We start from the raw sequence: 8,788 nt of genomic DNA, 5'->3' as shown, positions 1-8,788 counted from the left end.
AAGATAGTCTAATTTAACCATCTTATTTTATTTAGTAACTTTTTAATTTCTAGGGGTGATTTTTCTTACTTTGACTAAGGAACAATTGAGTCTTAAAAAAATTTGCATTAATCCAGAGCTGTGATTATAAAAAAAGCTTCTGGAATCAAAACCACAATTCTATAGAAATTCCTTTTTATTTATAGAAACTCCACGGTTACCTGGAATGATAGAAGAACTAATGCTACATAGCATTTTCTAAGTAACCAATGGCTATTAATGTCATTTCTTCATCCCATTCAGTGTATTTCTCCTGTCCCTCCCCTGCATTTCCAGTAAAGGGGCTTGGGGAAACAAATGAATTGCACCTACAGCTCACAATTCAGACTAATATTGAACTGAGAGAAGCTCAATTAATTTTATTATTGTTCCCTCCCATATACACACATACACACAACAAAATAGGACATGTGATTTAACAAATGTAAATGCCTTTTCAGAGACAATGGCAAAAGGTAACTACAATGAGACCGCACAGGAAAATGTAGGCAACACAATGACCACACATGTTTCTTACTGGGGAATCTCGTAGGACTAGGTCTATAGCAGAGACTACAGATAATTATGTGCCTTTAAAGATAAAGCACATTTAGGGATTGGGCAGCAGAGAGGTATGTAAACCCAGGATAAAGAAAGAAAAGCAACAAAGGAACCAATACCTTCATGAGCTTATTTGATTGGAGAAGGAAAGAACTTAGGAAAGTACAGTTGGAGAACAGGGCCTGCCTTGAGAAGTTGATAGATTTATGACTCTTTAGCCACGTGAAGTTGTTAGATGATGCATTTCACATAGCATTGAGCATAATTGTAAATATAATAGAAAACCCAACAATAGTGTCTTAAAAGAATAAGGATGAATTTTTCTTATTGGAAGTTCGGAGGTTAGTAGTTGCTGGCTGTGGTTCAATACTTCAAATATGTAGGATCGATGTCTCTGTGATTCTCTTGGCCTTTTCTTCATGGTTCCAAGGTGGCTACTATAGCTCCTAGCATCACATCTGTATTTAAGACAAGAAGAAAGGAAAAGCAGTGTTGCAAGACATATTCGTCATGCTTTATTAGGAAAACAAAAGCTTATCTAGGGCCCTGCTCCATCACCACCCTCAGCACATATTCACTCACTGAACATTAATCTGAATTTTCACATCATTTCTATCTTCAGAAAAAGCTGGAAAAGTGAGTGGTTAACTTTCCCAGATTCTATAATAGAGATGGGAAGGGAAAAAGTGATTAGAAATGGGTGTTGGATCTATTGGTCTATTCGTCTGCCACAAGAAAGCCGATCAATTATTTTCCATTTATCATTTAGATGACAAAAGTTTCAGTTGGATATAGAAAAAAAAATTTGATTAAATGGGGTGACATTGGTTAATAAGATTATATAAGTTTCAAGTGTACAATATTATAATACATCATCTGTATATTGCATTGTGTGCTCATCACCCAAAGTTTAGTATCCTTCTATCATATATTTAAACCCCTTTACCCTCTTCAACATCCCCCACACCACCTCCCTCTGTTAACCACCATACTGTAGTCTGTGTTAATTAATGAAAAAAGAATTTTTTAATCCTCTAGTCATATAGCGATTCCTCTATCCTTGAAAATCTCCCAGGTGAGAAATATTCAATATTACATGTCTTAGAAGATTTAGACATTCAGTTGCCTGAAGCCCGGATCAGGTGATTTCATTAGGTCTATGATTGTTTGATTTACGATTTCAAAGCTATACATTTCCAACCTCTCAAAACACTGCAAAATACAAAACAATACAAGATGGTTATCCCCTCTTCATTGGTTCTTCTTTCCTCCATCTACTTCACTGGAAAACTTCCAACAGTGCTTTGCTTTTAGAGGTTCTAAGGGTAATGCTATTCTTCTTATTCAAAACTAATTTCAGGTATGTCAAGAAATTAAAGAATTGTATAAATGAGGTGTCAGTAAAAGATCAGGAAATCAAGATTAGTTTCGTTTACCAAAATGTATTTGGATAAAGCTAAAAATTGATCTAGGACTCTATTGGGTAGATGTGAAGCAATTCCTTGAATATTATGTGGGTATTTTACAGCAGAGTCACAAAACTTCCCTAGACATAATATTATACAAGATTATCTGTTATGCTTACTTCTTAAGTAAACACATTTGTAAATCACTTGGCAAATGTGTAGAGAGCCCAGGGTTCATTTCTGCTTCACATTGCGCTGTAGTCTTGGCTGCACCAGGTTCCATAATGGCAGCAACTAAACTTTTCCAGGCAATCCTTCATGCCCTGGAGCAAAGAAGACAATGTGCCATTGTGAACTTGCACAAGATTTGCAAATGTGATGCAATTTTGATGTACCAGTGGCCTGAACTTCACAAACCCACCCAAGATTCCGGTTTGCCTATACTTGTCAGCCAGAAAGCATGAGGAAGACTGAGGTCAAGTCCCTTTTCTTAACCATGTTTAAAGATGATATAAAAGATATTTTCTTCTCCTGTGGTCTTTTAAATGACCAGAATGAGAATTGAGACTGGTTTCACAATCAAACAAATTATCTCTTTCATGCACATTTATTTTTCTTACATTGCTAGATTAATTTAGGGAAACTTATTAGCTCTTAGTGCTTCTGTAGAGTTTTGATAGGTGAAAGCTTTTGTTTTCACCATGCACCAGGCTCTATGCAAGGCACACCATAAGTTATCTCAAATTCATTTCATCCATTCAACAGATTTTTATTGAGCTCCTACTTACAAGCTGGTGTTCTAAATGTTGGAGGTATATGCTATCATGAACCCTCACAACATTACAAAGTAGTTGTTGTTATTTACATTGTAAAAAGAAACTAGGGTCCAAAGAAAATAAACAACTTATGGTCACACAGGCAGTCCTTGGCAAAGCTGGGTAGAAAGCCAGGTCTGTTTATTCTCTACTCCAGGTGTTTTACCTAGTATCATGCTGCCTTCCTGCTATCAACTGGCACTATCATAAAGGCCCATAATTGTAAATGCACAAACTCATTTTTGAGACTGCAATTCATGATCACTTATAGCTAATATGCCAAAATAGTTAACGCTCATGATATGAGAATGATAAAGAGGACTCTACCTTTGTTAACTTGGTATATAACTTCACTCAGTCCTTTCTTCCAGAAACTACTCATCTTCAAAATTTGGTTTCAGAAGCCCAAAGTCTTTAAGTTATAAGAAGTGATAATCCATACTTCCAGTAATTGTCCCCAGGCTAGCCTGAGATTGGGTGTTATATGGGTCCTGGTAGGAATATCCTCAGAAGTGAGGAAAGAATCCCAAGTCTGCAGTCAGGAGCCAAGTTTCTGATCTGCTTATTTATCATCTGCATAACTTTAAGTTGTTTAAAGTCTGTATGCTTCAAGTTCAGGGGTGTGAGAAACAAATGAGATGACACATATGAGAGTGGTTTGAAATTGAAAAATATATAAAGGATGACCATTATCTAGCTTGCAAAACAGAAGAGACTGAAAAATAAAGGCAGCATGAAAGAATACTTCAGCTGAACTCTACAAAATTTCTAATAAAACATTTAATTAAAGATTCCAGGGAGGGATAAGGAAATTATACATTGTCTGTCACCCCTTTTTCTGGGTATCTGAGGCGTGAAATTCTGAAGAGTGTTCATTCTTCTTAAGCATAAACACAACCGTTGTCAAGAATGGACTCATCTTGCCTCACCAATCTTCTAAAAAACAAGTGTAATAATTTAGCAGAGAAAGAAAGCTAGTGGCATCTCGATCACAGCTTCTGAACGGAAAGTTCATAGTGGATCAGACAAAACTGGAGAGCAGGCAGCTGAGTTCCACTTGGTTGGTGAACACTAAATCATCTCCATGCATCATGGGCCAGAATCACAGGAGCAGGTTTTGAAGTGTCTTGAGGCCTAGAGAGACAGAAGGAAGGAAAGAGGATCAGAATGATTTGTGTTGGTCTAAAGCCCTCTGTAAAATGGTAAGAACTCTGATTCACCTCTCCAACCCAGAGATAGGGCACATCGCCCCAGCCCATTCTCTCACCTTCCCAAAGCACCTCTCCAAAACCCAAGTCTTCTTTATTCCTTTCTCTAATCACCCTACTCCACATTTCCAACCAACTCATTTGTCTCCATATTTTATACTGCTGTTTCTAACTTTCTTATAACTCTTACTTGGAGAGATCAGCCCTAAGTCAAAAGCACACATGGTGTCTTCTAGAGACTGCTTTACAAAGATGGAGTCATGTAATGCAAAAAAAAAGTGCTAGCAGGAGGGGAGTGAGAGGAACTAGGCTTCTATTCTTGCATACTACAACATCTTGGGAAAGGCCTTTTATTTCCCTGAGCCTCAGTATCCACGTCTATAAAAGTAGGAATTATCCTTGCTTGTTTGTTCCATACAAATTAAATGAGATGTTTGTGGAAAGGCTTGAAAACACTCTACAAATACAAACAGTCCCATTTTTCCCTCAATGATCTTATGACAAATGCAGTCATTCAGCAAATGATTACTGAGGATCTATGATGGGCCACACTGGGCTTGGCTCTGGAGAAATAACAATAAACTTGGCATTTTCTCTGAGCTCAGAGAGCTCATCTGGGGGTGGGGTGCAGCAGCCTTACTGGGAAATTAAAATATACTCTACTAAATCTATAAATGAACATCAGAAAAGAGCTCAGCTCAGACCAAAGGGTTTTGTGGGGAGAGGGATAACAGGAGCTAAATCTGGAAGGATGGAAGAATTTGCTAGGAAAAGGAGAGGGCAGGGGTCATTCTAGGGTACAAAGACTAGAAAAGTGAGAGCAAGAAAAGGATAGACTATAGCACATATTTCAGTATAGCTGGGACCTCAGGTGAAGGGAGTGGGGAAAGATGACACTGGAGGGACAGGAAGGAGGCATGCTGCATGTTCATGATGGTATTTACATAGTGCTCATGAGGTGTTAGATACTTTTTTAGTACATCACATGTATTAACACTTTTAATTCTCCCAATAATCCATGAAGTCAGTTCTGTTATTGCCCATTACTTATGGAAGAGGAAACTGAAGTTCAGCAGTTACTTACCCAAGATCACACAACTGGAAAGTTTGTCAAGGAATTGGGTTTTGCCCTGAGAAATTGAGAAGCCACTAGGAGGTTTTCAGCAGGTTTTGAAAGACCAAGTCTTCTGGGATGGGATATATTATAAATGGAAATTTAAGCTTAATGATAGATTATACTTAATGATCAATTAGCTTGGCTAATTTTGCTTTTCCTCCTTTTCCTAACAATCTTTTGTGAGAGATAAAAGAATCAGTGGACTTGAAAAATACAGAAACTAATGAATAAGACACAATATATACAAAAGACTTAAACTGTTTATGCTCCTTTTTTTAGTAATTTCATGTCTAAGAATTTATTCTAAGCAGATAGTTAAGCATACTGTTACACATACAATAGTGACATCCACCTGATGCTTGAGTACCACATAATCTTTCTAAACAAATTATGTCTGGTTTATCACCACCAGCTAGAGTTGGTAGGAGGCTCAATCATTTTCCTGAGTTCTAGTTTTTCTCTTTCATCCCTTGGGATTATGGAGCATCCTTAGACCTAAACAGTACAAGAATTTAGAAAAGGTGGTTCCTAGTTACTCTTTAGGCTTGATCCATATTGTATAGGCCAGTTCTTCTGCTAGTGACATGAAACTGGACCAAACTCAGTTACAGGACTGTAGAGTAGACCTCAGGCATCCCCACAGTTCCCCATTTCAAGCTCTGCCATCTCCAGGGTGCCACCACCAGCTTCCTGCACCCCTTCCTCCTGAGAAATCTCCACCTCATTCCCAGTCTGGGAATATCCCACCCTTCTGCTTCTAAACTGGCCCTTTTCCCTCTTGGCTCTAGAAGTTTGAAGCCTCTAACCCTTTCCTATCTAGAACTCCCAGTTGACTCACCTCCCTGAGCATACACTTTTGGAAATGAGGGACTGTTGTCTTGCCCCTGGGACCAAGGAAAGTCCAGATGGTGACGACTCAAAGCCCCCTGTGGATCGTTGGGACAAGAAGGAAAGAAAGACCTCTATTGTTTTATAATAAACCTATAACCTAGAAAATCCAGTTTATTCTTAATGTATTCTGTCACATTCAATTTTTAATGTCATCCAATTACACCTAAAATAGTGTAACTCTGGAAAAACTTAACTATCCCACTAGTGGGGTTGTATATTGGAATAATATACAACAATTAAAGAGCTCTGTTTTTAAAGGCTATTCCAGTGATTTGGAAACATACTCTTGATACACGCATTTTTTTAAAGTAAGTTACAAAGCAGTATATGCAATTTATGTCCAATCTTTACAATTTATTTACATACATACACAATTGTATCATAAACAATCAGTGCTTATCTCTAGTAGTGACATAATGATTGAGTTTTATTTTCCTTTCCATACTTCTGTGCATTTTCCCAATTTATTTCATATAATTGCATTACTTTTATAATGATGCACAGTGCACAGTGCAATGATGGGGTGTGTGTGTGTGTGTGTGTGTGTGTGTGATTGGCTTATGTTCTGGTCATTCAGGTGAAATAGTGACCTATCTTGGTAGACTTACTTGCTGGGAATAGGAAGTTAACATGTTAGGCCTCAAAACAAATAGCAATAAATTTAAGAAGACGAATCAAATCAAGTGTCTTCTCTGATCACAATGATATGAAACTAGAAATCAACTACAAGAAAAAAAAACTAGAAAATACACAAACACATAGAAGCTAAGTAACATGCTACTAAACAATGAATGGATTAACAATGAGATCAAGGAAGAAATCAAAGGATACCTAGAGACAAATGAAAATGAAAACACAATGACTCAAAATCTATGGGACATAGAAAAGCAGAGGGAAATTCATAGCAATAGAGCTCTATCTCAAGAAACAAGAAAAATCTCAAATGAACAATCTAACCTTACACTTAAAAGAACTAGAAAAAGAACAGCGAACAAAATCCAAAGTGAGTAGAAACTAGGAAATAATAAAGATCAGAGCAGAAATAAATGAAATAGAATCTAGAGAAACAATACAAAAAATCAGTGAAACCAAGAGCTGGTTCTTTAAAAGAATAAACAAAATTGACAGGCCCTTAACCAGACTCATCAAGGAAACTAAAGAGAGGACCCAAATAAATAAAATCAGAAATGAAAGAGAAGTAACTACAGACTCCACAGAAATACAAAGGATTATAAGAAAATACTATGAGCAATTGTATGCAATGAATTGGACAACGTGGAAGAATTAGATACATTCCTAGAAACAATCTCCCAAGACTGAGTCAGGAAGAAACAGAAAATCTGAACCGACCAATTATCACCAACGAAATCTAATTGGTAATAAGAAAAAACTCCCAAAAAACAAAAGCCCTGGACTGTATGGCTTCACAGGTGAATTTTACCAAATATTCAAAGAATTAATACCTATTCTTCTCAAACTATTCCAAAAATTTCAAGAGAAAGAAAGTCTTCCTAATTCTTTTTACAGAGCCACCATTCTCCTGATTCCAAAACCGGACAAAGACATCACAAAAAAGGAAAACTACAAGCTAATATCACTAATGAACATTAATACAAAATCCTCAAATTATTAGCAAACTGAATTCAACAAGACGTAACAATATCATACGCCATGATAAAGTTGGATTTCTTCCTGGGATGCAAGATTGGTTCAATATCCATAAATCAATTAATGTGATACACCACATTAGCTAATTAAAAGATAAAAATCACATGGTAATATCTATAGATGCAGAAAAAGCATTCAATATAATCCAGCATCCATTTATGATTAAAAAAAAAAAACCATCAGCAATGTGGTAATAGTGAGAACATACCTCAACCTAATAAAGGCCAATATGACAAACCTACAGTTAACATACTGAATGGAGAAAGGCTAAAAGTGTTTTCCTTAAGATCAGAAACAAGACAAGGATGCCCTTTTTAACCACTTCTATTCAATATGGTATTGGACAATACTATCAGACAAGATAAAAGGGATCCAAATTGGAAAGGAAGAAGTAAAACTCATTTGCAGATGACATAATACTATATAGAGAGAACCCTAAAGTCTCCACAAAAAAAAACCATTAGAACTGATCAATGAATTTGGTAAAGTAGCAGGACACAAAATTAATATTGAGAAGATGGCTGCATTTTTATACACAATGATGAACTTCAGAAAGAGAAATGAAGAAAACAGAGTACCATTTACAATTGCACCAAGAACAATAAAATATCTAGGAATCAAATTAACCAAGGTGGTAAAAGACCTATTCTTGGAAAATTATAAGTCACTGAAGAAAGAAATTGAAGAACATACAAATAATTGGAAGCATATACCACGCTCATGAGTAGGAAAAATCAACATTGTTAAAATGGCCATACTACCCAAAGCAATCTATATAGATTCAATGCAATCCTTATTAAAATACCAATGGCATTTTTCACAGAACTAGAACAAATAATCCAAAAATTTATATGGAACCATAAAAGATCCCAAAGAGCCACAGAGATCTTGAGAAAGAAGAACAAAGTTGGAGGTATCACACTACCTGATATCAAACTATAGTAATCAAAACAGCATGGTACTGGTATAAAAGCAGATACATAGATCAATGGAGCAGAATAGAGAGCCCAGACATAAATTCACACCCATATGGTCATTTAATCTATTACAAAGGAGGTAAGAATATACAATGGAGTGAAGATGGTCTCTTCAACAAATGGTGCT

At 36.4% G+C, this 8,788-nt stretch overlaps 1 long non-coding RNA gene across 2 annotated transcripts in view; it reads right to left on the bottom strand.

The window, feature by feature from the left end:
- Window positions 1-372: 372 nt before the first annotated feature.
- LOC111732299 overlaps window positions 373-8,788 on the bottom strand; it is a 63,976-nt gene continuing 55,560 nt past the window's right edge. For both annotated transcript variants that reach the window (XR_002777482.1, XR_002777483.1), the window contains 3 exons: window positions 3,128-3,934; window positions 2,165-2,308; window positions 373-1,037 (listed from right to left, as the gene is read on the bottom strand). This is a non-coding gene — a long non-coding RNA (uncharacterized LOC111732299). The remainder of the gene's footprint in view (window positions 1,038-2,164; window positions 2,309-3,127; window positions 3,935-8,788) is intronic.

The sequence above is a fragment of the Pteropus vampyrus genome, unplaced genomic scaffold (genome assembly GCF_000151845.1).
Source record: "Pteropus vampyrus isolate Shadow unplaced genomic scaffold, Pvam_2.0 Scaffold440, whole genome shotgun sequence".
NCBI lineage: Eukaryota > Metazoa > Chordata > Mammalia > Chiroptera > Pteropodidae > Pteropus > Pteropus vampyrus.
The sequence above is the reverse complement of the archived record's forward strand: the minus strand, read 5'-3'. Positions and strand labels throughout refer to the sequence as shown.